The sequence below is a fragment of the Triturus cristatus genome, chromosome 6 (genome assembly GCF_964204655.1).
Source record: "Triturus cristatus chromosome 6, aTriCri1.1, whole genome shotgun sequence".
NCBI classification, from domain to species: Eukaryota; Metazoa; Chordata; class Amphibia; order Caudata; family Salamandridae; genus Triturus; species Triturus cristatus.
In genome coordinates this window covers 721,547,258-721,563,455 of record NC_140589.1, presented here as the reverse complement: position 1 = coordinate 721,563,455, position 16,198 = coordinate 721,547,258, and positions in this window count along the sequence as shown.

Genomic DNA, 16,198 nt, shown 5'->3' with positions numbered 1-16,198 from the left:
GTCCGACAAACACTGGCTTTTTCAAGACCAGGCAGTGGCGGGCCGCACCTTACAAGAGGTTCCATTCTTGCGCCGCGCGCATCGCCCCCCTAACCTTTACGCCTCTTTTGTTACGCGGGTCCCCCTGAGGGTGTGGGATGCAGTCTGCGAGGTTCGGGGCCTTACCACCTTCCCTTCGCCGTTCACACCCATAGTGGGTAACCCGGACTTCTCCCCAGGGATGGAGCCGGGAGCTTTTTCCCATTGGGTGCACGCGGGCTGCAGGGTGCTCTTCCAGATCTATGGACCGGAGGGCGCGATTCCTTTTCAGCAACTTCGGCGGGAATTCGGCCTGACGGAGCTGGACAGATTGCGCTACATGCAGGTTCGGCATTGGGCCCTCCAGCCCCAGGTGCGTGACACCGCTGCTCGTCAAATTACACCGTATGAGAGGTGGTTGGTTACCCGGACCTCCGATGCTAAGCTAATTACCGATTTGTACAAGTTCCTACAACCCCCGCCGTTTCACTATTATAACCCAGGGAGGGAGCGCTGGCACAGAGAATTGGGTAGGACACTCAGCCACAAGGAATGGGACAAAATTGCGTATCGGGCGCGGCACTCTGCTTATCATACGGGCCTTACGGAGACCTTTACTAAGGTGTCCACTTATTGGTACTACACCCCGGAGAGACTGTATGAAATGCATAGACACACTGACAAGGGGTGCTGGCGGGGCTGCGGGCAGGAGGGTACCCTCTCACACATTCTTTGGGATTGCCCCGTGCTGACCGCTTACTGGAAGGAAGTTTTGGACGAGGTGGATAAGCACTTTGAGATAGAGCTGCCGCGCTTTCCGGCGTATGTCTTGCTGGGCCTCCCCAATGACCTAATGTACCCACTGAAGTCCCGCAGGGGTAAATGTGAGACGGGATCCTCCGGGGGGGGGGTGCGGGCTTTTTGGGGCGGATAAACCTAGTGCGGAGCCATTGGACGGGGGAGTTGGGGTATTGTTTCTTTTCTTTTCCCTTTATTGGGGGGATGGGGGATGGGGGGGGTTGGATTGTGCTTTGTTGAGTTGCTACTGGCTTTCATTGCTCAGATTTGGGGTGTTGGATATGCACGCGGGGATTCAATAGATTGTATTTTTTGCCTTCATTTACTGTGCTTTTCCTCTGGACCACCGAACTACCCTTCGCCAACCCTCCTGAGTTGCACCTTTTTCTTTTACTGTATTGTATGTAACCCTAACCTCCTATCCCCCTCCCCCATGTTTTGTTTTGTCTTAATAAAAATGCTTTAAACCTAAAGTTTTCAGGGAATTGTGTCGGGGGGATGAACCTGTAGTTACTCGAGAGGGTGTGGAGGCCCCTCCAGAGGACTCGCCAGCACACTATATGGCAAGAAATGTAGGGTTGCATACTATAGTTTGGATTGAGAATTGGCATAAAGTGACTCAAGGTGAAGGAGAGTTAGCGTTCCCAGGGTATGGTTCATTCAGACTAGCAGTGTTGCATCAGCTAAAGACTGTGATGGCAGCTTTACGACCTATGCCGAGGCCCACACAATTTGAAGCTCTACATGCGTGGATTAGAGCAGCGCATGATAAAGAGAGAGGCAGAAATCAAGAAAGGGTGAAAAGGTCGGTTCAGGCGTTCCAAGATGCTAGATGGGATGCCGCTGAGAAAAGATGGAGAATGCAGGCAATAGAGGGACATAAATTATATCCCTTGTTAGAAACGACAGGGAAATCAAAGGAAAAGACAGTAGATGGAGAGGAAGACAGTGACACGGATGATAGCCTGGTAGAAAGGTTGTTATCCGAGAGACCACCTCCATACAATCCAGATGCCTCAGAAGGCAATGAGACGAAAGAAGAGTGTAGGGGAACAGTACCTCGATCAGAAGTAAGAGTAGAAGGAAAGATCTCTATGGGAACCGAGAATATCAGGTACAAGTCTGTAGGCAGCTCAGAGGTGGAGAAAGGAGTGAGGCTACCAGATGCGTTGAAAATACCAGTTATCATCGGACCTATTGAGTCGATGTATGAGCTTGAGCCAGAAACAGAAGGGAGTTTGGGACAGTCAGAGGGCAGGACGAGAAATGAGATAGAGGAAAATGGGTCAGTGAGGGGAATGGAACGGGCTCCGAAGCCTATAGAATGGAGTACGCCGATGCCAGCTACAGCGGACTCCTCAGGAGGACAGGGAGAATCGAGACCTACTAGACCGAAATCTTTAGTGGAGTCGAGATCAGATTTGAGAATGTGGACACCACCGGTGAGAACCCAAAGTCAGGGTGTTTTAGATGCAGAAAGGGATCGAGGGTCGGTTGTAAATCGCTCGGTTCCTATGGGCAGATCAGGAGAGAGTAGGCGACAAGAAAGAGAATGCGAATACAGTGACAGGGATGGTACAGCCTGCCGAGAAGTCCTGAGGGGAGCATTGAGAGGGAAAATGTTGGATGTCGTAAGGCTAAAGGCCGAATTGAATGAGATAATCGGTGGAAATCTACCCCTAGAAAGAATATTGACTTACGAACAAGATGAGTTACTCTTTTTAGCGAAAGATGTGACTCGCAAAGCACGCACAGCTCATGAGAAATTGGCAGAGCTGGCAAAAAGATATGGGGTGGATCTGTCAAAGACTAAAACGTTGCAAGGTGATCACCGGTTACAGTATAGTGACCAGGAACTGGAAGACAAGAGACTCATGGGATTAAGAACCCATGTCAAGGATTTGATCATAGCAATGCGAGCATGGCTCATGCTCGATAAGTGGGAAGAAAGATGGTCCAAGAAGAAAAGTTCTAGAGGAGTAATGGGAGAGACGCCACCTCCGGGAGGAGGCATGATGGCAATAGGGAGTTTTCCTTTAAGGGAGGTACAGAATGGAGGATACGTGCATGTACCCTGGAGTAGAGGGGACTTGGCTGCTTTCACAAATGATTTTCCCCGGCTAAGGGAAAAGCCTGTAGAGTGGTACAAGCAAGTTGACCGCTTTGTCAAAATCTCGAAGGTACTGTGGATTGATTTGAATACTTTGTTTGACATTGTGATCCCGGGGGACTTGTGGTCGGCATGTAAGGTTGCGATTGAATGGCCGGCCTCAGAGCCCGATAGGGATTTGATTACACATGGCCCGTCGCCGATAGTGATGAAAAAGTTTGAGCAGGTAATCACTTGGTTGAAATCGAAGGTCTCACCACAAGACACCGATTGGGTAAAGATAGATAGGACGGTACAAGAGCCCAAGGAGACAGTGCATGAATTCTACGAGAGACTTTTGCAAGCTTTTAAACAGTACAGTGGTTTGGAGGCATTGGATACCAAGGACATGGGACAGTTTGTGTCCAAGTTTGTGTTGGGATTGAGGCCAGAGGTTAGCCTAATGATACAGCAACATTTGATTTGTTGGCAGAATAAGCCTGTGGATGAGATTCTCCGATACGCTAGGTATTGCAGTGATGAAATCGAATCTAAGCACAAGAAATTGAAAGACAATCTGCTATTGGTACAGATGCAGACCGCAGTGCAGGGACAGTTTACTGGAGGAGAATTGGGAAGGAGGCAGGGAAATTATCATGGAGGAGCACAGAATGCTCAAGGACAGGCGAGGCCGAGAGGAGTAGATCCTAAGACCGGAATGGATGTGACAGTATTGAAAAAGACCACAGCTTGTCACCTTTGCCATCAGATTGGACACTGGAGACGCGAGTGTCCGTTTAATCCATTAAATCAATTACAGCAGGAAGAAGAGTTGACCCATGTTCCAGTGGCAGACACAATCCCTGTAGGGACGCAACCTAGAATGACAAAAGGGGGGACGAATGTTCCGCAGGTACAAGTCCCCCGACCGCCTAGGATACAGAATATGCAGCAGGGAGCTCGGACGTATGTACAGATGCCTCTATTCGAAGTGAATGGGGAGGATGATTCCGGTCCAGCAACCAGATCTTGCTGGAGAGGAGAAGATGATTGTGCTCTTAGAGCGGTCCTAGAGGTAGATCAGAAGGGACCCTTTGTAGAAGCAGAGATCGATGGCCACCCTACGACCTTTTTGGTTGATACGGGGGCTACGAGGTCGACTGTAAGATCTGCAGTGATCCCGTATCTACCCCTCTCTGGCCAAACAATCCAAGTTGTTGGAGTAGCGAACAGGCAATTGACTAGCCCACTGACGGAACCCATCCCTATTAGGATCGGGAACTTTAGTGACAGACACCAGTTCGTGGTGTGCGATTCTAGCCCAGTCTGTTTGTTGGGAAGAGACCTATTGTGTAAACTTAATTGCACCATCTATTGCACCCCGAATGGAGTGGAAGTTCAGACAAGAGATGATGATGCGACCTTTAAGGTTGCGAATCAGCTTTGGTGCGTGGAAATGTATCCTGCACTTACAGTGGAGGAACTCCCTTCAGACCTGAGGGAATCGGTGTCAGTTGATGTATGGGATCTTAGTGGGGAAGAGATCGGGCTAGTTAAAGGTGTAGATCCAGTGAAAATAAGAGTCAAAACGAATGTAGAGTACCCGAGAATTCCCCAGTATAAATTGTCACCGGAAACTATTGAGGGGATCATACCCGTAATTGAGTCCATGCTTCGGCAAGGAATTTTGAGAGAAATCAGGGGAAGTCCATGTAATTCGCCTATAATGGAATTGGAGAAACCGAGTGGGAAATTCAGGATTGTGCAAGATTTGCGAAGAATTAATGAGATCGTAATCCCATGTTGTCCCGTGGTACCGAATCCATCCGTGATCCTGTTCCAAATCCCATGTGATGCGGAATGGTTCACCGTAATTGACCTGTGTCAAGCTTTTTTCTCGATTCCTCTGCATGAGGAGAGCCAATTTCTTTTTGCATTCAGGCTGGAAAATCGTGTGTTAATATGGTGTCGTATCCCACAGGGGTACACTGAGAGCCCTTCTATTTTCAACCAGATTTTGAAAAAGAATCTCGAAGGTCTAGTGCTTCCCCAGGAGTCTGTTCTCGTCCAGTACATAGATGATTTGTTAGTGGCGTCAAAAACTGAGGACGCCTGCAGGATTGATACAGTGACACTGTTGAATTTCCTGGGAGAGAATGGGCATAAGGTGTCTCCAAACAAATTGCAGTACTGTCTGAGTGAAGTACAGTATTTGGGCCATAGGATTGAGAAGGGTAAGAGAAAAATATCACCAGATCGCATAGATGCGATCTTGAGAATGCCCGTCCCTACGACTCAGAGGGCAGTTCGAATGTTCTTGGGAATGGTTGGCTACTGTCGCCAATGGATCCCGAACTTCTCCTTTGAAGCAAAGCCCTTACAGCAGCTGACGCACAAGGATGTGAGCGATCCGGTACCATGGGATGAAGACTGTTTAAGGGCATTTTTGAAATTAAGAGAAGCCTTGTGCTGTGCGCCAGCATTGGGAATGCCTGATTATAAGAAGGCAGTCGCGTTGTTTTGCTGTGAAAAAGAAGGTTGCGCATTGGCAGTGTTAACTCAGGTCCATGGGAATCTCCTTAGACCAGTTGCCTATTTTTCGGCTACACTAGATCCAGTAGCCTCTGTGTTGCCCGGATGTCTTCGATCCGTTGCTGCAACAGGTGTCAGTATCGAGAGATGTGAGAGCATTGTAATGGGTCATCCGCTTACTGTCCATGTGCCACATTCTGTTGAACTGTTGATGACCAGGACTAAGACACAACACCTCACGAATAATAGATTGACACGTTATGAACAAGTCATTTTAGCTGCTGAAAATGTAACGTTGAAGAGGTGTTCTGTTTTAAATCCTGCCACACTGTTGCCGATCCCGAATATTGATGATGAAGATTGTGAGGATCATGACTGCCTCGATGTGACTGAATTGTGCACCAAGCCCAGACCCGATATTGTAGATGAACCACTTTCTGAACCTGATGAAATATTCTTTGTGGACGGTTCATGTTTAAGAGACAATGCGGGTCAGTTGAGAGCAGCCTTTGCTGTTTGTACCATCACTGGGGTGGTAGAAGCCACTTGTCTAGAAGGAGTATACTCCGCACAGGTGGCTGAGCTGATTGCTTTGACTCGTGCCTGCGTGGCCGCTAACCAGATCCGTATAACGATTTATACGGACAGCCAGTACGGGTTTGGTGTCGTTCACGACTTCGGACAGTTATGGTCCCAGAGGGGGTTCATGACATCATCTGGATCACCCATTAGAAATGGAGAATATGTGAGGCAACTGTTGGAGGCGTTGCAAGGCCCCGACGAAATTGCAGTAGTGAAGTGTTCTGCTCATACGAGAGGAAATGACTTTGTATCTCTTGGAAATAACTATGCCGACGAGGTGGCCCGATTTTGTGCAGAACAGGGGTGTGATTTTACAAAAAGACACATAAGGGGAAACGAAGAAACAACTGACTTCAGTGTGATGTTGGTGATGGCCGATACATGGGAGGAGTTAAAGCAGTTGCAAGACGAGGTGTCTGACGAGGAACGGGATAGTTGGGTGCGAGCTGGATGTGAGAAGGGAGATGTGGAGGTTTGGGTTTCAAATGATGGAAGAGCGGTATTACCGGAATGTTTGGTAAATCCAATGGCAGGATTGATACATGGTGCTGTGCATCTTGGCAGGGATGCAGTGGTGCGAGTGTTTCGTCAGACATGGTACAATACGAAGTTTCGGGCAGCAGCGGAAGCTGTATGCCAGAGATGTGTCACCTGTCAACAAATGAATGTAGGGAAAAGGACAGCTGTGACGATGAGTCATATAGGGAGGTCGGGTGGCCCTTTCAACAGGATGCAGTTAGATTTCATTGAGATGCCAAAGTGTAATGGGTTGAGATACATATTAGTGGTGGTGTGTGTCTTTTCCAGATGGGTGGAGGCTTACCCGACACGCAGGTGTGATACTCTAACTGTAGCTAAGTTGCTGTTGAGAGAGCTCATCCCGAGGTTCGGGTTCCCGACCTCTTTGGAATCGGACAGAGGAACGCATTTCCACAGCGAATTAATGAAGTTGCTTTGTGCTGCCCTGAACATAGATCAAAGGTTGCATTGCAGTTATAGACCAGAGGCTTCTGGGATAGTGGAACAAGTTAATGGGACATTGAAGGCCCGAATGGCAAAAGTGTGCTCCTCTACTCCCCTGAAGTGGCCAGACGCCTTACCTCTGGTGCTAATGAGCCTCCGAAGTGTGCCAGATAGGAGAACTGGATTGTCACCCCATGAGATATTGATGGGGAGAGCAATGCGTGTGCCAGCAATACCAGCCTCTGCATTGATAAATATCACTGATGATGTTATTCTGGACTACTGTAAAGGCCTGGCTGATGTGGTTCATTCTGTGTCCCAGCAGGTGCAGGCGGTAGCTGTTCCAGCTGCAAGTGATCTGTGCCACGATCTGTGCCCAGGGGACTGGGTATTGGTACGGAAACACGTGAGGAAGAGTTGCTTGGATGTTCGCTGGAGAGGCCCCTATCAGATCATCTTAGTCACAAACACTGCAGTGAAGTGTGGGGGACTACCGAACTGGGTGCACGCCTCCCATACCCGTAGAGTTCCAGCACCCTTGGAAGATACAGCCCCTCTTGTAAATGAAAACCCAGCTGAGGTGGCAGGGCCATCTGAGAGGGCAAGTCAAGCTGTAAGGGTGGCTGACGCAGCTGGTTGTGCACTGGAACAAGCTGTAACCGAAGAAGAGAGAAACTCAGAATCAGAACTGGAAGCGGAAGAAGGTACCTTTGGCGGAGTGGAGCCAAATCTTCCCGGAGAAAAAGGTAGTGCACAGGGTATCGGAAGGGAGAACAGAGGTTTCTCAGAAGCGAGAAGAGTTTGGCCCGTGAATCTGAGACGGGAAAATTCAAGAGGGACACCGAGAAGAGATCTTGCCCCAGTGTCGGAGGTGCAAGAGCCGGAGCAGAGTGAAGAAGAACAAGATCCGGAAGCCCCGAGAAGGTCGAGGAGAGCCAGGGTACCGTGTCACAGGTACGCTTCACCTGAGTGGACGTACGTAGCAACGAATGCTAGGACCGATGAGTACAGGGAGGCTGAGATCGATTACTCTTGTCAGCGGTCCACTGAATCTGAGGGCAGAAGTGTTGCTGAAGATCCCAGGATTGGAGATCGAGGGAGTACTGACTCTCTTCATTCCAGATCCGCCACTCCTGAGTAACATTCGTGGTCTGATTTTGGATACATTGGCGTTCCCGAACTTTGCAGTTGTACCTTCTCCCCAAGAACTGAAAACTCTTAAACTTGAAATATTGCAAGGGGTCCTGGAGTTGTTGGGACCTGCAGTTATTTTAGATTGAAGTTGACCTCTGTCGAGAGGGAGCCTTTGCAGATCCGAAAAGAAGATAGAGACTGGACATTAAAGGAGAAAGATTTGCTATAAGGGATAATTGTTGCATTAAGATTGTAGCCTGAATGAGAAGGAGACTCTCGCCCATTGTTATCGAACTAGATTCTGCGTGTGAGGGAAAGATGCAAGAGCCTAGAAGTACACACGGGAGGGGGAAGAAAGTGATAGGTACACTTTTAGGAGTAATCATAGCTGTTATTTTTGCTGTAGTCATAACTTCGTATGCAGTGGCCCACATGGAAGAGGGGAAGATGTTGGGAACACCTATACCTACTACCACCAGTACAGAGAAGGATATTTCAGGAGATAAAAGGGCGATGATGATAGAAGAAAGTCGTAGGCTTCACATGGATTTGTCGAGAGGTGACTTCAAGCTCAATGCATATGCGAAACTGTTGTATGAGTACGTTGATGCGATGGATGCGAAGGATTGCTATGTGTGCATGCAGTTGCCTGCTTCTGTAGATGAGGGTATTAGATACCATCATCTTCCATTGACTTATGGGATTTCTTGCAGTCTATTGCTTAGCCTGTTTTATGAAAGGAAACAGTTTGAGTACTATTTCTCAAATTATGACACAGTACTTCCTGATGTACCAGCGTTCAAGCATTTGAATAAGTATGATTATTATAAGTCGCAAGAAAGACTTCGGACTTATTTCATCCCGACTCAAAGTTTGGATACTGCTTATGCACATAGAAATAATTTGACATGCTCAGTGTCAGACACTGAAAAGAAATTTATTGGCCAAGTTGAGGACAGATATAGAAAATTAACCCAAGATAAGGATGGGGGAAAGAAGTCAACTGATTGGACAGAAGAAGAGAAGCTACATAAGTCAAGGGGAAGTTATGGACCCATAGCGTTAGATCAAGTACAGAGAGGAAATCTGTGTGTCGCTCGTCCGCAGTCGGACAAGGACAAGATCTGGGTGGGACATAGCACATGTTCCCATACCTTTACTATAGAAGATTCAGCTAGGGACTTTTTGCAGGGTCAGATACAGGTCATCCCAACGGTGTATTATGTGTGTGGAAGGAATGCATACGTGAGGTTGCCTGAGCAATGGTACGGAGCTTGTTATTTGGCTGTTATTTTCCCGAAGATATACCATGCCGAGGATTTGACTCTGCTAGAGACCGGACAACACTCTAGAGTACGAAGAGATGCTAGTGCAGGAGCTGTGATTGGTGATATCTTTGGAGCAATCATACCTGGTCTGGGTGTGATTTTAAATGATGTGAAAATACGAAAATTAGCAACTGTGGTTGATGAGTTGTCAATGAACCCAGCGAAGTCATTGTTGTTGGTGGATGGAGAGATGTTATCGATCAGGACAATGGTTTTACAAAATCGTCTTGCGTTAGACGTGTTGTTAGCCAAAGAGGGCGGAGTCTGCAAGACATTGAAGGTTCAGGAATGTTGCACATATATTCCAGACAACAGCAAAGAGTTGAGGAAATATATAGTCAACATTACCACACTTCATGAAGAAACTGCAATTTTGGCAGAAGAGAATGTGTGGGAAAAGATTGGAAAAGGATTTGGACATGTGGGAAGCTGGTTTGCAGATTTAGGGAAGGGAATTCTTGGATATGTGCTGAAGCCAATTTTGATTGTGGTGGTTTGTGTGATTTGTTTGTGGGGACTTGTGAGAGCGTACAAGTGGTACCGAGGAAACAGAGCTGAGAGGATTCTCAGGGGATATGAAAGACGAATGGCGCATATGCAGGATAATCAGTACCAAGATCTGAAAAGAATGGAAGGTTTCCGACACAATGGAATGGTTACCACGCCTGTATAGATGGATTTGTGTGATGACAAGTTGTCATCAAAGGGGGGAACTGATAGAGCGTTGCTGATGCGAAAATTGTAGGGGTGCACCATATTCTTTGTTAGTCAGCACCCGCATATAAATGAGCATGTTATCCAAGAATAATAGAAATGTATTCAATGAAATAGGATAGTAGAAATGTAACAGGCCTCGAGAGAAGAGAAAGGCCATCAGTTATTCTGAAATGCATTGATATATATATATGTAATGCCTAGTATAGAAATGTCGTGCATTAAGAGACATTAAGCCATGTTAGAGGGAGGAATAAGGTAATTCTCTCAAATATGAGACGAATAATTAGAATTGTTAATGATAGAGTGTTTAGTTTGAGGCCTAACCATGTATGTAAGAGAAGGCCTTCGTTTATTTTAGCCATGTTTTATTAAGGCGGTAGGATATTAGCAAAGCTTAAAATACAGTGCATTGTGAAACCTCATGATGTTAGGGTTTTTTTCCTATTCAGCATTTGGCTGCAGGTACAAGGCCATCTAGCTCGTTAGTTAGAATGAGTCTTTGTTCGAATAGAATGGAGACAGAAGGAGTAGACATGAAGGGAGTGGATTGGAATGTAAAATTGCAACTCCTGGTACAGAGAAGGCCTGGGACCCAAGGTCGAATTCGTGGAAGGAAGATGAAAGGATCCAAATGGAAATTTACTGAAGAAAGAGGCTGCCTGAAGGGGTGTGCTGAAGGGCGTGTACCGCTTTTTGGGGTTTTGTATTAGGGACAGAGCCCCGTGGGTTGAGCAGACGAGACTTAGGAGAGGGACGGAAAGGTGCAATATAGATCGAGCTCTCAAATGGTGAAGACTTAGGAGGAGCCTAGCGCTCAACCAAGATGGCCGCGTAGGTGCGAGGCTCCCGAGGACCTCCGCGACCTCCTACATTTATCCTGTCTTCATCCTGATTCGGTTGAGGGGACTGTGTTGGTGAACCTGAGCCGAGGTGGTACCCGTTTTCCGTATTTCAATCGGACCCCGTGTGCCGTGCTGGGCATCGACTGAAGTTTGCGGCCTGCTCCTCTCCTGACCCCGGACTAGAGTTGGGGGGTGATCCAGTGGAGAAGTGAACAACAACGGCGGGACGAGCCTGGCGAGTCGCGTACCCCACACTTTCACTTTCGCTTTTGAGCCCTCTTGCCATTGTCGCGAGTGGGATCACGGCCCTTCTGTGTGTGGTGTTTGCCTCGCTGGGGGACCCTGCCTGCCCTGCGGGGACCTGCACCGCCTTTCTGAGGCGACCTCTGGGGTCCTTGGCCTCGACTGTTTGCTCTCCGCGGTAGGACTCGTGGGTGTACGGGATACAGGACGATGGCGACGAAGCAGGATGGCGAGCGGCCAAGGGCCAAATCGACCCGGCGTGGCGCTGCAACTCAAGCCAACATTATGGATCGCTATACCCTGCCGAAGGGTTCTCCCGGCGGGTCACATAAGTCCCCTGAGTGCCCCGCAGATGCCCCGGATTTGCCGACGGATCTGACTTTGCAGGACATCATGGGCGCCATCGCGGAGATGAAGACCTCGGTGGGTCAACAATTTGATACCCTGGCGCACAAACTTGACGCGGTTCTCATCAATGTTAACCTTGTCAGGGCAGATCTTTCCAAGACAAATGATAGGGTGGATTCTTTGGCTCACACCGCGTCGGGCCTCACGACTGAGGTGGCGGCCCTCCAGACGGAGGTACGTCGGCTCCGGCAGGCCAGTGCGCTCACGGATCGGCGATTGGAGGGTTCCGAGAGTCGGGCCCGGAGGAACAACGTTCGCATTATCGGGGTGCCAGAGGGATTGGAGGATTCGGCGGCGGATCTCTTTGTGGAGGATCTGATTTCTAATCGTCTGCAGCCTCGAGGTTTGAGTAAATTCTTTGCGGTGGAGAGGGCCCATAGAATTCCTGGTGGCAAGCCGAAGGTCGGAGCTCCCCCGCGGCCTCTTATTGCCCGTATCTTCAACTTTCGGGACAGGGATGCGATCTTACAAGCTTCTAGAGTGCAGGGGCCGCTTAAGCTGGAGAACGTGGAGGTGAACTTCTATCCTGACTTTACTCAAGCGGTCCAGAAGCAGAGGCTGGGTTTCATGGGCGTTAAGCGGCGGCTCCGAGATATGAACTTGAAATACGCCATGCTTTTCCCGGCCAGACTGCGCGTGGAGTCCGAGGGTCGCTCTCATTTCTTTGACCGTCCGGAGACGGCCGGGGACTGGTTGGACACTTTGCCTAGGGGACATGATCGAGAGGGTTTGGGGGCCGCGGGAGGAGAGTGCCCACTGGACCGGGCCAGCGGTATTGATACTGGGGCTAATTCCTGATGATGCCACCTTTCGGCTGTGCTCAGGGTTTCTTGACTGTCGTGCTTTGCTCCCCCTCCCGTAGAGGTTGTGGTGTGTCTCGAGGGGGTTCTCTTTCCTCCTCTAGGGGGTCTTTGTAGTTTAGTTCATGCAGGGGCGACAGGCACACTGCAAGTTGGGGGGGCTGTTTGGGCTCATGCAGGGGTGCAGGGAGGGGGGAGTTTTGTTTGGAATGTTGGGTTGGGGTTGGGTATTGTTTGTTCGTACCACAAGGCAGAAATATTGTTGTGTTCTATTCAAGGTGCTCTCTGGGAGGGGACAGATTGGTTTTGGCTGTGATGGGGGGTAGGAGACTGAGACTTCTTTCCTGGAATGTTAACGGACTGGGGGACAGGATAAAACGGGGGGTGGTCCTGCAGTTCTTAAAACGGATTTCACCTGATATTGTGTTCTTGCAAGAAACACACCTTATTGGTAACTCCTTCTGTGCTATGAATAGGTGGGGCTATCGCCTTGTGGCCCATTCGGGCTTCACCTCTGGTTCGAGGGGTGTGGGCATTATGGTTAAAACCTCGCTCCCGTTGGAGGTTGACGAGGTGCTCCATGATGACAGGGGGCGATATACGGCTCTGGTGGGTAGATGGGAAGGTAAAGTAGTTGTTTTGGTTTCTGTTTATGTCCCGCCGGGGTTGCAGACGACTACTTTCGCTGATTTGGGGCGCCTTCTTCTTGGGCTGCCGGAGGGTATCTTAGTGGTTGGTGGGGATTTTAATGCAGTGGTCTCCGGAACTGAGGATCGTCACCCACCCAGGGATCTCCCCCGGGCCCAAACTTGGTTGTCTGGCCTCTTAGATACCCTGGGTCTGGTGGATTGTTGGCGGCTAAAACATCCTGCGCAAGTACAATACACCTTTCATTCCGGGGCTCATGGTAGTCTTTCGAGACTTGACTATGTTCTGATGCCAGCGGCACAGGCGGGGAGGGTCGGGGAGGTGCGGCATCTTGCTCGGGGTATTTCAGACCACTCCCCTCTCTTGTTGCACTTTGATATTGTCCCGGGGATGGAGGGGAGGGTGGTCCCGATCAACCCCTGGTACCTGCGTAATCCCGCGATTCGCGCAGATTTGATTAAATCCCTTGAGCAATATTTTGGAGATAATGTGGGATCAGTGTCGTCTGCTGTTTCTCTGTGGGAGGCGTTCAAAACGGTACTCCGGGGGGAGGCCCTGTCCCTCATTTCCCACTCCAAGAGGTGTGAGCGGGAGGGGGTGACCCGTATCGAGTCTGAGATAACTGAGTTGGAGGGTGACCTGGATTGTGGTGTCACGGACGACAAACTGCACGCTCTCAGGATCAAACAAGCGGACTACAAGGCCCTAGTCACCGAGGCGGCCAGGGGCCTGAGTAGGGAGCAGCAGGGGCGACTGTATGATATGGGTGATAAAGCTGGAAAACTGATCGCGTGGCTGGATAAAAAGGAGAGAGCGAGTCGAGTTGTTCCGCTGGTTGAGAGAGTGAAGGGTGTGTATGTTACTGATCCGTGTGAAATTGTTGATTGCTTCGCAGAGTATTTTCGCGGGGTGTATTCCCCGGTATCTTCTCGCTCGGAAGAGGATTCCCGCGACCTGCTTAAAGATATTGCGTTGCCTTCCCTTTCGGAGGAGGATAAATCGTTGATGGACGCGACTCCGACGTCTGAGGAGATCGCTCTGGCCATACGTTCAGTCGCCTCTGGCAAGGCCATGGGTCCTAATGGCCTTCCCATTGAATTGTACAAATTGCGGCCGGATGCGTTGGCGCCGCATCTTCGTGATATGTTCCTCGCAGCCCGGGCGGCGGGTTCCCTCCCGCTGGACCAGCGTCTAGCCACTATTGTGGTTATTCACAAGGAGGGGAGGCCACGTGATCAGGTCACTTCTTACAGGCCCATTACGCTTTTGAATGCGGAACCCAAAATTCTGGCCAAGGTGCTGGCTAATCGGCTGGTCAGCGTGGTGTGCGACCTGATCCATCAGGACCAGTCCGGTTTTATCCCTCATCGCAACACCGCGCTTAACCTGCGGCGTCTGCATGGGGTTCTCTCGAGGGTTCCGTTCATACGCGAGCCAGCCATTTTGGCGTCCCTGGATGCCACTATGGCATTCGACACGCTTGAGTGGCCATATATCTGGGCGACGCTGGAGAAGTTTGGGTTTGGCCCGGGATTCATTGGCTGGGTGAAATTGTTGTATGCCGGACCGCTAGCCCAGGTGGTGGTGAATGGTAGAGTGTCGGCTCCTTTTGAATTGGGTAGGGGCACGCGACAGGGTTGCCCGCTGTCGCCTCTCCTCTTTGCGCTCGCCTTGGAGCCCCTGGCAGAGTGGCTGCCGTGGCACCCTTCGATTTGTGGTCTCCGATGGACTCCTGAGTATGAGGATCGAGTCTCTCTCTACGCGGACGATATTCTTTTGTATCTTGCTTCCCCGCGTGAATCGTTGATTGTGTTAGTGGATGTGCTGAATTCCTTTGGCCGTAACTCAGGCCTAGTCATCAACTGGGCTAAATCCTGTGTATATGTCCTCTCAGGGGAGGCCCCTATCCTCCCGCGGGGTTGTCCTATCCAGGTTGCTCAACAGGGATTTAAGTATCTGGGTATTTTTATTACCCTGGACTCTGCGGCCCGATACACACAGAACCTACTCCCCCCCCTCCAACGTTTGAAGGCGGATGTGGCGCGTTGGAGGCGCTTGCCGCTCTCGCAGCTCGGCCGGGCGGCGCTGTTTAAGATGATGTCGTTGCCACGGTTTTTATATGCCTTGCAAAACACGATGGATGTCGTTCCGGCTAGTTACTTTCGGGAGGTGGAGGGTCTGCAACGCCAACTGTTTTGGGACGGGAGGCCGCGGATCGCCCTCGCGAAGCTGACGCTCCCGTGGTACGATGGGGGGGTCGCCCTCCCCGACATCAAACGCTATTACTGGGCCTCCCAGCTGGCTGCGATAAACCACGGGCTTTATGGGCCCGCCCTTAATCCGGCTTTTGAAATGGACAAATTGTTGTTGCCGGGTGGCGACTACAATCGTGCGCTCTACTCTAGATCGCTCGACGCACGTTTGACTGGTCCGACACGGGTCCGACTGGTCCGTACGGGTGTGGCATGCGGCAAACTCGGCGATGGGGTGGAAAGATCGGTTGACCCGAGCGACGCCACTGTACGCCTCTGAACGACTGGGTTGTTTGTGGACGACGAAAGGCTTCGAGAAGTGGGACACGATCGGCATTAGCAGGGTGGGCGATCTTTGGACGAAGGGGGGATTTAAAACGTTTGATGTGCTGAAAGCGGAATACCAGTTGCATGACAGGGAGTACTTCCGGTATGTACAGGTTCGCCACGCGTTGTCTTCCGTGTTCCCGGAGGTCGCGTCCATCCCGGAGTGCTCCCCCTTGGAGGATAGAGTGCTAGATGGGCATGTACCGGATGGCACTATCTCATTGATCTATAAAAAGCTCATCAATGATCGCTCGGGACTGCTTGCCGCCCTCCGTGAGGCATGGGTCGCTGATGGATTGGAGCTGGACGAAGAGGATTGGGTATCTGCGGTGGCCTCGCCGAAAGAGGTGGCCATACCGGCCCGCCTTCGTTTCGTCCAGCTCAAAATACTCCACAGGGTTTACGTTACGGGACCGGGCCTGATGCGCATGGGATACGCGGTGGATGGGATGTGTAAGCGTGGATGTGGCATGTTAGGGACCTTCCTCCACATTTTGTGGGAATGTCCGGAGGTGTC